This window comes from Rousettus aegyptiacus, unplaced genomic scaffold (genome assembly GCF_014176215.1).
Source record: "Rousettus aegyptiacus isolate mRouAeg1 unplaced genomic scaffold, mRouAeg1.p scaffold_m13_p_2, whole genome shotgun sequence".
In the NCBI taxonomy this organism is placed as follows: Eukaryota; Metazoa; Chordata; class Mammalia; order Chiroptera; family Pteropodidae; genus Rousettus; species Rousettus aegyptiacus.
The window spans coordinates 40,062,157-40,074,931 of NW_023416295.1; the positions used below are offsets into that span (position 1 = coordinate 40,062,157).

The window sequence follows — 12,775 nt, forward strand, 5'->3', positions numbered from 1 at the left end:
TTTGAACTCCAAATTCACCTCCTTAAACTTAACATAAATGAAGAGAATAAAAGGAAACTCATGGAATAATCCTCTATGACTATTTAAACAGGATTTTGTCAATATTTACCGTTTCTATTGGCCACATTTGATATGATATTTGCTTCCTACTTTATTTCTCGTAATCCAAGAACTGTTTCTAATAGAGGCAGTTAACACTGTAATCTCCTTGTTCTTGGGTTTATGGCTAAAGATATTTAAGTAATTTTTCAATCACACCAAATTTAGTAAAACAAATATCATCTCCATGATTATCAAAGAGAGTATTGTGTGTTTGCAATGAGATATTTAGAGTACGAAAGGAAATCTGCTAGGCTTGGGAATAATAAGTTAGACAGACAACATTATATTTAGGTCTGGTAATAGAAAGAAACAAGCCAGTGTTAAAAATCTAAAAACCTACAGTATAACCTTGGAATATAAACAATGAAAATATTTTGTTACTATCTGGAAATATACAAATCTCAGAAAATAGAAAAAATTCTCTATGCCCTACTACATAGATAGACACATACATCCAGGTCTCTCTATTTCTAGAATAAATATTTGGTCAGTATAAAAGCTTGACAAATAGAGCACCATTTTCTACTTTTCAAAGTGGATTCAATTGATTTCCAAAATGAGGGATGGAGTAGAGATAAGAAGGTACCTTCTTTACTCCACAGCATTCGAACATTTTATTTTTTTACCTTTCTTTTTACTGAGATATAATTGACATCGTGGAAGTTTAAGGTGTACACACTTTATTTCTATCAACAAATACATTATGAGAGGAAAAAACACTAGTGTTTTTTAATTTGAAAATCTGAGTGACAGTTTATTTGAAGTCTTTAAAGCTTACTAAGTTAATGAATTAGGGACATCTTGCTCTTAAAATTCCAGTAATATTAAAAATCAGAAAATGCATTTGAAGATAGAAATATGAAAATTTAAGACACATAAAGGAAAATACACCACACGAGTAAGGCGGTAAATAATCTGATGCAGTACAAAAGTAGTATGAATTAAAAAGTCCTGCCCCTGCCTCTAAAAGTTTGGGGATCCAAAACCCTCTTCATTTTGTATTTTCTCTTCCTTTAAGTCCAAGTTGATGTAATTTTTAAAAAACTCATGTGGTTTTCTTATGTATCAATTTATAAACAACACTAAAAAGTCAAATTCAAAAGCTCTTCAAGATAAACCCTTGTCTACTTAGGCTTCTTTTGAGACAGCTGTGAAAAAATACCCTCAGATGCCCTATTATTTTACTGAATTGATGTGGCCAGGTAAGCATTAAGATTTTTAAAGAAGCTTTCCTTTGTTTGAAATATTTTGTGAGCAACAGTCTTAGATCCTTCTGAGGTATTCACAAAGATCTTAGCGATTTATCCTAACTTTGACCTTTTCCAGAAGCCGTTTTTCAATTTAATAATGGGTTTTAGAAGATTTGGGTAAGAAAAATAATTTTATTTCAAATTCAGCAAGTTCTGGCTCTTTTATATTTAATGGTTTATTATTTAGCTCATCTTTCTCATATGTTATTATAAGCAATAAGAAAAAATATCAAGTGGCATTTTGAATATTCTCCCTGAAAATTTCCTCAGCAAGATTCTTGAGTTTTTAGGAAACTTTCCTCTTTGCCACATTTCTGCAGATGACTATGTTGGCAAACTCTGCCATCACCTAACAAGGATCTCCTTTTCTTCAGTTTTCAATTGCATTTTCCTCTTTTTCCTTTAAAACTTTACTGACAGTTCCCTCAAGGCCTTTTAGGTTTCCACTAACATTCTATGTGAGACCCTTTTTGGCATTCATGAGCAGTCCCCTCAACACCATTTCAACTTCTCCCCACAGTCCAGTTCAAAAGCCAATGCCACATGTATAGGTTTTTATTATGGCAGCATCCAATTTCTAGGTACCAAAATCAGTAGCAGTTACCCAGTGATACATACACTATTCCCAAAACTTTGTGGCTTAAAGCAAAACTTGTTACTTATTTTGTTCATGAACCTCTATTTTGGGTAAGGTTAAGCAAGGACAACTTATCTCATCTCTACATGGCCTCATATGGTGTGACTTCATTGACAACTAGAGAACCCACATTCAGGATAACTGACTGATATAGTTGGCAATTTGGTGCTGTTAATTAGCTAGGAGTTCAGCCAGGGCCAAAGTCTAGAAGCTTCTGTCCTCCACATAGACTTCTTCTTCCTAGATATTTTGGTCTTCTTGACAGCATGGTGGCTGGGTTCCAAGATCAAGCATCATGAGAGAACCAGATGGCAGTGCACGGCATTTTTTATGTCCTAACCTTGAAAGTCAGAGTTTATTACTTCTACTACACTCTATTGTTCAAAGTAATCATAAAGTTTCAACCAGTTGCAAGGGGAAGAGACTCCAGCTCCTCATTGGGAAGTGACAAGGTTTTTGAAGAGTACATAGTTAGGACAGGAGGCATTGTCGCATCCATCTTTGAAAAACATAATGCATTACATTAAGTTAAAAAGGATTGTATAAGGAAATTAATATTTTAGGGGATACGCCTTATCTCTGATGGAGATGCACAAAAGGATATATCTGGACTTTGACTCAAAAATAATGGAAAGACATTGGGAGGCTTGGAGCAATAGGGGTAAAAGGATGACAAAGTCATATTTGCATTTAGAACAATTGCTAACAATATGGGAGAATATGGACTTCAGATGAACTGCTGTAGGAAGACCTAGGTAGAGAATAGTGCCACGACTCAGACAAAAAGTAAGAGGGCAGTAAAGATGATTGGTTATAAAGAAATTAGACTATCAGGATTTTATGGAAAGAAGCATAAAAAAAGACAATAAAAATTTGCTAAGTGAAACAGGAATTTTGATAGGGCTATTACTTAGCTATATCGATAAAGGAAAATGTAAAAAGTAATCTGAAATGGCTTATGTCTCAAATGACATGATCTTTGCATATAATATTCCCTTGAAGGGAAAGAAATGACATGGTACGATCCGTAAATGTACTTTATGTGTTTAGAATCTATAAGATTTTTTTAATTAAAAACTCAAGTATTAAAACCACCCAGACATTTCTTTTTGAGAAGTCAAATATATATTTTAATAACCACATAACCACCAAACCAGGGACTTATGAATATCATAACACTTTTATAGTTATTTTTATAGACCATCATTACTAATTAGAAGTTCCTTAACTTCTTAAAGAATTAACTATAAAGTTTTGTACCAGCAACCATAAAACTACTTGGGCTCAGAAGAAGCACCTGCATATAGGATACTTTTCTAGCATTGTACTAGAATATTTTTGGAGATATCTAAATGTTCTTTGTTTAAAGAAGAAACCAGGAAGTTGACAGTAGCTTTCACCTCTAAAAAGTGCCTCTTCCTTTTCTTGTCTATAATGAGATGTCAAGGTCATGAAATACGGATGTCCACACTTCTTAGTCTCTAAGATACACAAATCGTGGTTAAGTAAGTGTTACTCCCTTAGCAACATTTGTGACCCAGAACTATAAATTCTTTCATCTAGAGAGAAGATGCTGACTATTCTACTGTTATGCCTTAAAATATTGTCAAAATTATTTGCAATTTCTACCAGTTGAATATTTATTCAACTTTAGATTGTATGTTTTTCAGAATTAACTTGGCTGATACATATCAATTGGAACTCTAATATTCTGAATAGTAGAACTCTTCAAAAGTAAATCTCAAAAGTAAATAATTATAATGTACTCTGTGTATAGTACATTTTACTTATATTTCTATGTTGATAAGAAATTAGCTTAATTTGTTAGTCAATTTTTTCTCAAATTTTTTAACCCATATTCCACTAGTTCAGATTTTAAAAGTCTATGCTTTCTGTAGCTTGTATTTCCAGGGACTATTTCTCCAAATATAAAATTACAACACAGTAAAAACGATTCTGTGCAGGTATTCTGTGTGCATAGATACACATATTTGTGCACAGATGCACACAGATGTACGACACATATTCTGATAATTGCCCTTGGACAGCTGAGAATATCCTTAGAGAGTTTTTAAAAGCTAAATTTAGTTTTTCAGTTCCTTTTTTTAAAATGAGATAAAAAGAAACAGGAGGTTAATGCTAAGAGAATGTTACTGTCAAGGGCATTCCTATTAAAAATAATAATAATAAAGGGCTACAATTAGCCAAAACTAAGGATTCCAGTTTTCTGAAGCTCTAAATCTTTTAAGTAAATGATATAGAGTAATGCATCGCATCATCAGCAATTATCCTGATTAAACTTTTATTGTGGTGCCAATTAAGTATAGTCATAAAAATAATAGAAAAGATAAACTTCTGACAAGTGTATCTACCATCGAATTTGCCTGAATTAAATAAAGCTTAGGCAGGACAAATCACACAACTTTGATAGTTAGTGGCTTAGTTAACATAAAGTTGAAATAACATCAACTATATTTTTACTCATCTTTGATTCAGATAATCAATACAGTATATCATTTTGATATTTTAAAACATTATTATCATTTCTACTACCTCCTGCTAATAACTAATATTTATTGAGCTCTTACGATGCACTTTGGAGTATTTTATTACACCTTATCAATCTCCCCCAATAAACCAGAGGTAGGTGCTGTTGTTATTTTCAGGAGAGTGAAGCTAAAACAAGTAAGCAAATCACAGAGCTATGCCTGGAACTGAGGTCTATCTGCTTCTAGATTGGAACTCTTAATGTTCACATTTTTCTACTCTCTTCAGTTATATGTATTTTGGCAATATTTTCTTGCAATAAGAAGTGAACATAAATGTCTTTGGTTTTTAGCAAACTCAGTACAGACTCAAACATATAGCCCAGATCACATGAAGAACTAACTTGTTTTACACAATCTAATATCTCAAACTTGGCATTCAGGCTAGAACGACATTGAAAGGGACAGTTGTTGCCAAATGTGGTATTTTTCCCCAGTTCTATCAGATACTATAATGCACAGATTTTAGGAAGAAAACAATGTTCTCAGAGCAGAAAAGTGGAGTTCAAGAAATCTCTCAATAAGGAAATAATTTCTAGGTCTTAAGATAAGAAAAGGAAAAAAAGCAGAAAAGAAGTGCTGAAATTGAGAACACACTGTAAAAGAAATCCATATTACTCTGAAAGTACCTGTGGTTTGGATTTTTCCATCATAGAAATATTTGCTCACCAAAAGATTTAAATTCAGGCTCTTACTGATTCCCCTACTGCTGCCTCTTCTTTTCCCTTTATTTTTGTTATTAATGGGTAAGTATTAAGTACTTTAAAGAAACTTACTTTGCTGCCAGCATCACTATAATTTAACTAATCCATCAACCAAGACATATTTATAAATGGACAGCTATCAGTGTCACTGATAATCCACAGTTTCTGATTGTAGATGAAGTTTCCTTCACTACTATTGTGCCTCTTCACACATAATTTTTGTCAAATGTGTATCTAGATTTTAAAGAGATAAAACATCTCTTAAGGGATGTTGTTTCATTCATTTCCCTTTCTTATTCTGGATATTACAGGCAGAATGAACCAAGCTAAGATTCTTCTAGGAAATTAATATCTACTCTAAAAAAATGGTCTTGGATTACACCTAATGGAATTATGATATTATTTATGTTCTGCTTTTGGCTTCTTATAGGACATTTGAAAGACAACAAAAAAAACAATAATAAATTGTATCAAAATAAAAACTGTTTTGTGAATCTTGAAAAACTTGACTCAAATGCTAGTAAAATTAGCAAATTAGTAAATAGTAAAATAAGGCCATGAAAAATTTACTTGTCCTTAGTGTCTTCTACTCAACAGCCATTCATTAAGTACATGTTGAATGAATATAATTGTGATGAGATTTCTGAATAGAAAAAATAATAAAAATGAGTATGCTCAACATTTTTCATCAAAATACTTGTCTGTTCCTAAGAGTAGGAGGGAACCAGTTTGCGCTTATAGTGTCATACTAAAGACCCGGCCATGGCCAATTGGAATTAGTTGATTTGCAGGAGGGTTTTCTGGCAGAGGGCAAAAGAGCTTACCAGCACCAGAGGAGAAAAGGGATGGGAAGGACAACAAAGTATCTGTCTCTAGTGCTTTTCACCCATGACTAAGCCCCAATGGAGATGCTGCTGGAAGTATAAATGACCGAAGATGCATTAGATGTGTTCACAAGATATTCATGAAACAAGGCTGGATTATAAGCAGTGCTGCTTTGTTGCCATTGTAGTAAGTAGATACAGCAAGAGAAGTTCTTTATTTCCATACAGCACAATACTATCATAATTTGGCCAATTGAGATCCCCAGTAGAAGAGCAGAGAAGCACTATGGCTCTCAACAGAGAAAGTAAGAGACCAGGCAATCACTTAGAATGATAGATAAGAACAAAGATATATGAATGACTCTTGGGAACTCCTCCCCCATATAAATGCATGTGATTTGCCTCAGGTGATGGTCAAAGATTTTTAAAAAATGTCTATTGTCAATAATGCGATCCCATTTTGTCCTCATAGGCTAATGGGGTCTGGGTTAAAACATTCTATTTTTATTCAAATGTTTATATGAGTCAACTTATTTTACATATTTCAATAGGTTAATAATGGTGTCGATACTTCTAACTAAACATAAATCAGAACATTCACAACTGAGATTTATCTGATGATCCGTTGTGATTTAATCAAGAACAATCGGTGACCAGGAACAAGATTGTGATAAATATTTGTGAATCAACTCATCAGATAATATGTGCTTTGCAATACATCAAGGGATTTTTTATTTAACCTTGAGAAATAATAAAAGAGATTATGTGAGACATACTGAAATAAAGTATGAATTGTCTGTGGATGGATTTACTAAACTATTAAGAACACAAATAGCACATTACGATGTGTTCAACACAGGTATAATTATTTTTAATCACTAACCCCTTCCCCCAAAGGAATGGTAAACAACTCCAAATACCAACGACTGAAATTTTACAATTTAGTGATGATCTCCCTTCTGCAACATCTCCTGAGCTAGTTCTTTTCTTTTTTGGGTCTCATTCTTCATCTTTACTGGTTGACTCTTCAAGCACTCAGACTGTCATTGCATCTTCTCATAGTCTCTGGTCAACACAATATAGACTTATTACCTGCAACCATTAATAACAAAGTAGCTCTTTGCTTATGTGTTATTGATGCTACACAGGCCTCTCTTGACCATTGCATGTTTCCATGAGGTCTTAGGTGTTTCTCCTCATGGTTTCCTTCCTGTGTGCTGTGCTTACATTTGTTCTTTATTTTGAACTTTGAGCTGTAACGAAAAGTTTCTTCTAAGATACATCTTAAAGATAAAATGTCCTTTCTTTACTTAACAAATTTCTCCCTTCAAAGAATCTGGCAGACAGGTAATAGGACCTGCTATTCTAAATCCCCACTACCAAAAATAAAGTAGTAAATAGTGAAGACTAGCAGTATCGACTTCACATGAGAGTATGTGGAAATGCAGAAATTTGGACCCCAGAAAGTAGGACCAGATGTATTCAAGCAGAATCTTCATTTCTACAAAATCTCAAGTGATCTGATTTCTATGCATATTAAAGTTTTAGAAGCATTACTCTATCAAATTTTTTTTTGTTCCGAAGAACAAGCTTCGTTGAAATGGAAAGGCCATACTATTCACTTTTCACATAATAGAGAATCAGGGGTCCTTTGCCAGTCGCTGGTTCTATTGCTTGAAAGGACACAAGATGAAAATTTCAGTCCTGGGTCTATAAATTCATGTTCTCTCTTCTGTAAAATGCTTAATTTGCCAAATCTCACCTACCTGTTACCCTATTTCCACCCATCACCAGCATCTCTATCATCGCCATAAACACCTTATTGAGCTATGCCAAGCATTGTGCTAGGTGCATTTATACTCATACTAATGACTCTTTGAAAAAGATACTAGTATCACCATACCAGTTCTACAGAGTAGAAATCTGAACCCAGCTTGAACTTTAACGACTAAATTCTATTACCTCTCATGTATTCTTTGCTATTCTTTTCTTTTGGATAGAGAAATATATACATACTTATCAAGTGAGTCATCTCTTGAATTTCATATATCCTAGCCCTTTTGCTTATAACATTTTGTTACCTCGTTGTCTGAGAAAGTGCCTGTAGAAATAGTGATGTTTAACCATATTTCTTTAACAAAAACACTCCTTATGACTAGTTATAAGTTTAATTACGCTGGAAAAAATAGGTATTCTTAAAATGTATGTTTGTAAACACAGTAGTATTTACATTTCTGTATTTCATGAAGCCAAATATGACATTTAAAATTATTTTTAAAGACATAAAATTATAAAAATTTTTGATAAATACTTTATGATAAGTGAAATAAGTCAGATGGAAAAGGACAAGAACCATGATTTCAACTCACATATGGGATATAAAACAGAAAGTAACAAATGAACTCAGACACAGACAATAGTATGGTGTTTATCAGAGGGGATTCTGGGGGAGGATGAAGAGGGTAAAGGGGGTCAAATACATGGTGATGGAGAGACTAGACTTTGGGTGGTGAGCACACAACGTAATATACAGATGTATTCTAGAATTCTACACCTGAAACTTATGTTATTAACCAATGTTACCACAATAAATTTAAGTTTTCTTTGTAAAGTGTGTTACACTGGCAAATTGGCTCTTTTAAGAAAATTAAGAGGTTTACGTACGTTAGAATTAAGAACAGAATAATTTAGTATAAAACATTAACCTCTTCCTTAAAACATTGTTATTGATGCTCTGCATGTCATTTGAATGTTCAAATGGAGTATGCTTGTTAGTCAATATTATAATTATTGATTACATAGAAGTGTATTAATGATATCAAGGTTGATTCAAGGGACATTTTGTAAATCTAAATTAACAGAAGCATCAAAACGATAGAATGTAATTTTTCTAAAACTCTAAAAACATATATTGACAAAACATCCTTTTTTCTCAATAGTTGTGTAGTCCTCCTGTAAGTTGTACAAAGTAATTTTTTAAGGTTTGTTCAATTTTTTTCTCCTTAGCCTACAATGTTACTTTAAAATGTTATCACTTCAGGTACATTTATATCTAAAACAAAGCAACATTCTCAGTCCCACTTCTAAGTCCTTCTGATGTCTGCTCTTCAAAATGCATTGTTTCCCAAATTCATTCCAACTCATTTAATATTTAATATGGTTTTATTATCTTTAATACATTTAATATGGTTTTCTATAAAGTATCCTTTATATTTTTTTTTAAATGCCCAAAAAGGAGACAATCTAATTCCTAAGTGTGTATTTTCATTCAAAGTTGCAAACAATATACTTTATTACCTTTCCTTAGAACATGCTGTTATTCATTTTCTTTATATATCCATCTTCTTAAGCTCAAAGCCTTTAAAAGGGTGGGTATCCAGCAAACTTTCAATAAAGATTAGTCTCCTTTGGAGAATTCAAAAAGATCCTCATAGGGAAATGGGCCCTTGTATTTATTTGTTTAGCATTGAGCATATTTCTGATTTATTGCTGAGCACATTCTTTATGCAAGCTATTACTTAATGAGTTTTAGAGCATGTTGTGAAAATGAAAAAAAAAGGTAAAGGGTCTGAGTTAATAAAATTTAAAAACTGTACAGGAACTATTAGAAATGAATCTTAATTTGATACATTTAGAATGAAGCCAGAATAAGTGCTAATTAAATGCTTTTGATATTCATAAATGGTTTCAATAGTCATGCATAACTTACTACAAAACTTAGATCCTCAGCTTGAATAAGATTGAATGTTTCCTCTTTCCCACGTCCTAGAACCCTATAAATTCCTTTCCAAGAGAGGAAAAAGAAAAAGAAAGGAGCAGCTCTGCTTCTTCAGTTTTGCTTTATTCTTCCACTAGCATCACACTCTCATTTGGACAGGTGAGGCACTTGGGAGTACACCATCCCTTCAGAAATCTCCCAATCATATTTTTTCATTACAATATTTTACATGCATTTTGCTGCATTCTTATTTTCCTCTAAAAAAAAGTATGTCATAAACCTAAAACTGCTCCTAAAACATATCTTTAAAAAGAAAAATGGCCAGCTGAGCACTCTTAACTGTCGTAATGCCTACTTTAAATGTTACTGGAATTCAACTGCATATTCTTAAGAGGAACAATGTGTACTTCAAATCTGAGCTGTCCATTATTGTCAATGGTATATCATTCACAGCAACTCTCAACTTCCAAATCTCCATTGCAAGATACTTTTTCTTCTGTGCCGTCTTCATTCAGGTTCTTAGCACAGCATGCACAAGCTACAGACAACACAGGTTCTTGAAAACATTCATCATGCACATAGTAATTCAAACTGTGCATTCTGGATAACCTCTGCTGATGTTCTTGACCCCATCCTTTCCATTTCCCATTCTTTAAGACTACTTAAATCACATCTCCTTGGTAAAGATTTCTGACAACCCAGGATAGTCTCTCAAATTTTTTATTCTTCTTCATTTTCCATTTAGTACTTCTAAACTTACCCATAAATAAAAATATGCCTTGTTCTTCCACCTAGTTTGTAGACACTCTCTTATTTCTACATAGCAGCTAGCATGGTGGCTTGGATACAGTAGCTTTCAAATGTTCAAGTACACAAAGGTTTAAATTGGGGAGAGGAAAGAAGACACTCTAATAGTGTTGAGGTTCATTTTATTCGTATACTATTAAGTGATCTGCCCATTGGTTCAGCTTATTGTTGCAACTGCTATATTTCTAATTTTGATTAGCAAATTCTGGTTATCTTGTTTGTATCACCAGAAATGAAGTAAAAGTGGCTACAAAGCTAAATAGTTAAAATCATGGGTGCCTGTATTACTTTTAATGTGGGGTGTTCGGTTTATACATATCACTACTGTTATTAGCATCAACTAGTTAAATTGCTGAATAGTTTGACCAAAGAATAATACTTTAATGTCTTTTTTTTTTTTTGTAGTCTAACAGTACATTTTAAAGAAGTTTTATTTGGCCTCAAATGGCAATCATTAGGACCACAGAACTAGATGAGACTGAGAGGAATCAGTATGAGCTCTTTCTCCAGGGTGGTCTAAAGTACACTTTAATCTTTTAAGGAAAAGAGAGTAACAATCTATTAGGTTATATGCTGTAATTCTTTTGGACCTCATTTGTTCTCATCAAATCTAATCCAAATTCTTCATGTCATAGTTCAAGAAAAGAAAGCACTAAAAACATGTTAGGCAAAATAAATACTTTATTGTTTTAATTCTTTTTTAGAAATCGGCCTTTGTGTGATAATTCAAACATTTATAAACTTTTAGACAGTCTTTCAAAGAATTTCAAACACTTTTGATTAAAATTTCACACAAAGAAATATGAGTTGAAAATTATAAATGCTAAAGGAATAATTCTAACATTTGGTTGTTACTTTACATATTTATTTAACACATATTTATCCAAATAGGAACCTTTCCTTTTTTTTCCCCATAAAAACAAACAGTTCTCAATGGTTAAAAGTGAATTAAAACCATCTATTATGAGAACAAATCTAAATTACTTCCATTTTTAAAAAACAAAACCAGCTTATTTCTATCCACTCAAGTCACAGGCCCCATTATTCTGGCAATCCTCTATTTAGCCTAAAAGACAGAAGAAATATCTCCTTCTAATGAAGTCTGGACAATGCAAAAAGTACATAGTGTTTAACATAAGGCACATTTCCAAAAGAAAACTACTACATAAGCTATAACAAAATTACATTTGTCTTGGGTAAAGTAACAACGCTTACAGTGTAAGAACATTAAGTAGTTGCGGATTAACCTCATACAATTCTATCCTACTGCTATTAGTAACTTCCTCAAGAATTAAGAGCAATTTTCACAAGAACAAGTTTTCTTCTGGGAAGTGACATTAATTAACAGCAGTGGAGGGAAAATCATTGGTTGCTTCAAGCTCTCAAAAAATGAATCAGTTATTGCACAGTCAATACCTCATAGAGGTCAGTGTTTAAGGGAGCTAATTTGAAGAAATATGTTATTTATAAGTTGGTTAAGTCTGGAAGTTTTCAAGTTTTAAAATTAATTCTACATAGGGAATTGACTGGAAAAATTGACAAATAAATATTAGGCTTTTCAAATGGCTACAGTTTTGATAGTTTAGAAAAGTCAGCAAAGTTCCTAATTTTCTATGTATGTTTTTAAAAAGATATGCATAGAAGAAACAAACATTGTACACTGTATATAATAGCCCAGCCCAGCAGCAAATATCTTCTGAAGCACAAATAACACCTCCACCAGTGAACATCATTAACTCCAATATTATACAGCTAATACGGTCCAGGACAACCTTGAAAAAGAGAAGTGAACATTAAATGTCTTCCAAATACATTACTAAAAATTTCTTTAAAAAAGAAATGAGAATATTCTCTAAATATATACATAAATAAGATCCTGCTGTGATCTCTAAGAGTTAATTCTTTTATTTCTGGGTTTGAAAAAAAAATATTAGTTGCTTCATGAAATAGATTAGGAAAACACTTTTCTCATTTTCTAAAGCTAGAATTATATACTTTTCTAATTATATTATTGTTTCTCATATTTTATTGAACAAATATTTTCAGTTCTATTAAAAGTATTATTTTACTGAAGGGTATTACTCCCTTTTGTATTCACCAAGTATTACTATTAACACATATTTTATAAAATGTAACTAGAGTTATGATAAGATTAAAGTCATTCATTTCAATAAATATAATAAACAA

At 32.5% G+C, this 12,775-nt stretch overlaps 1 protein-coding gene across 2 annotated transcripts in view; it reads right to left on the reverse strand.

The window, feature by feature from the left end:
• Nucleotides 1–11,251: 11,251 nt before the first annotated feature.
• The window catches only part of ITPRID2 (ITPR interacting domain containing 2), a 38,147-nt gene continuing 36,623 nt past the window's right edge, over nt 11,252–12,775 (reverse strand). The window contains exon 18 of one of the 2 annotated variants that reach the window (XM_016149794.2): nt 11,252–12,360. The gene's annotated coding sequence lies outside the window, so the exon portion shown is untranslated. The remainder of the gene's footprint in view (nt 12,361–12,775) is intronic. The other variant, XM_016149795.2, reaches the window with a different exon arrangement.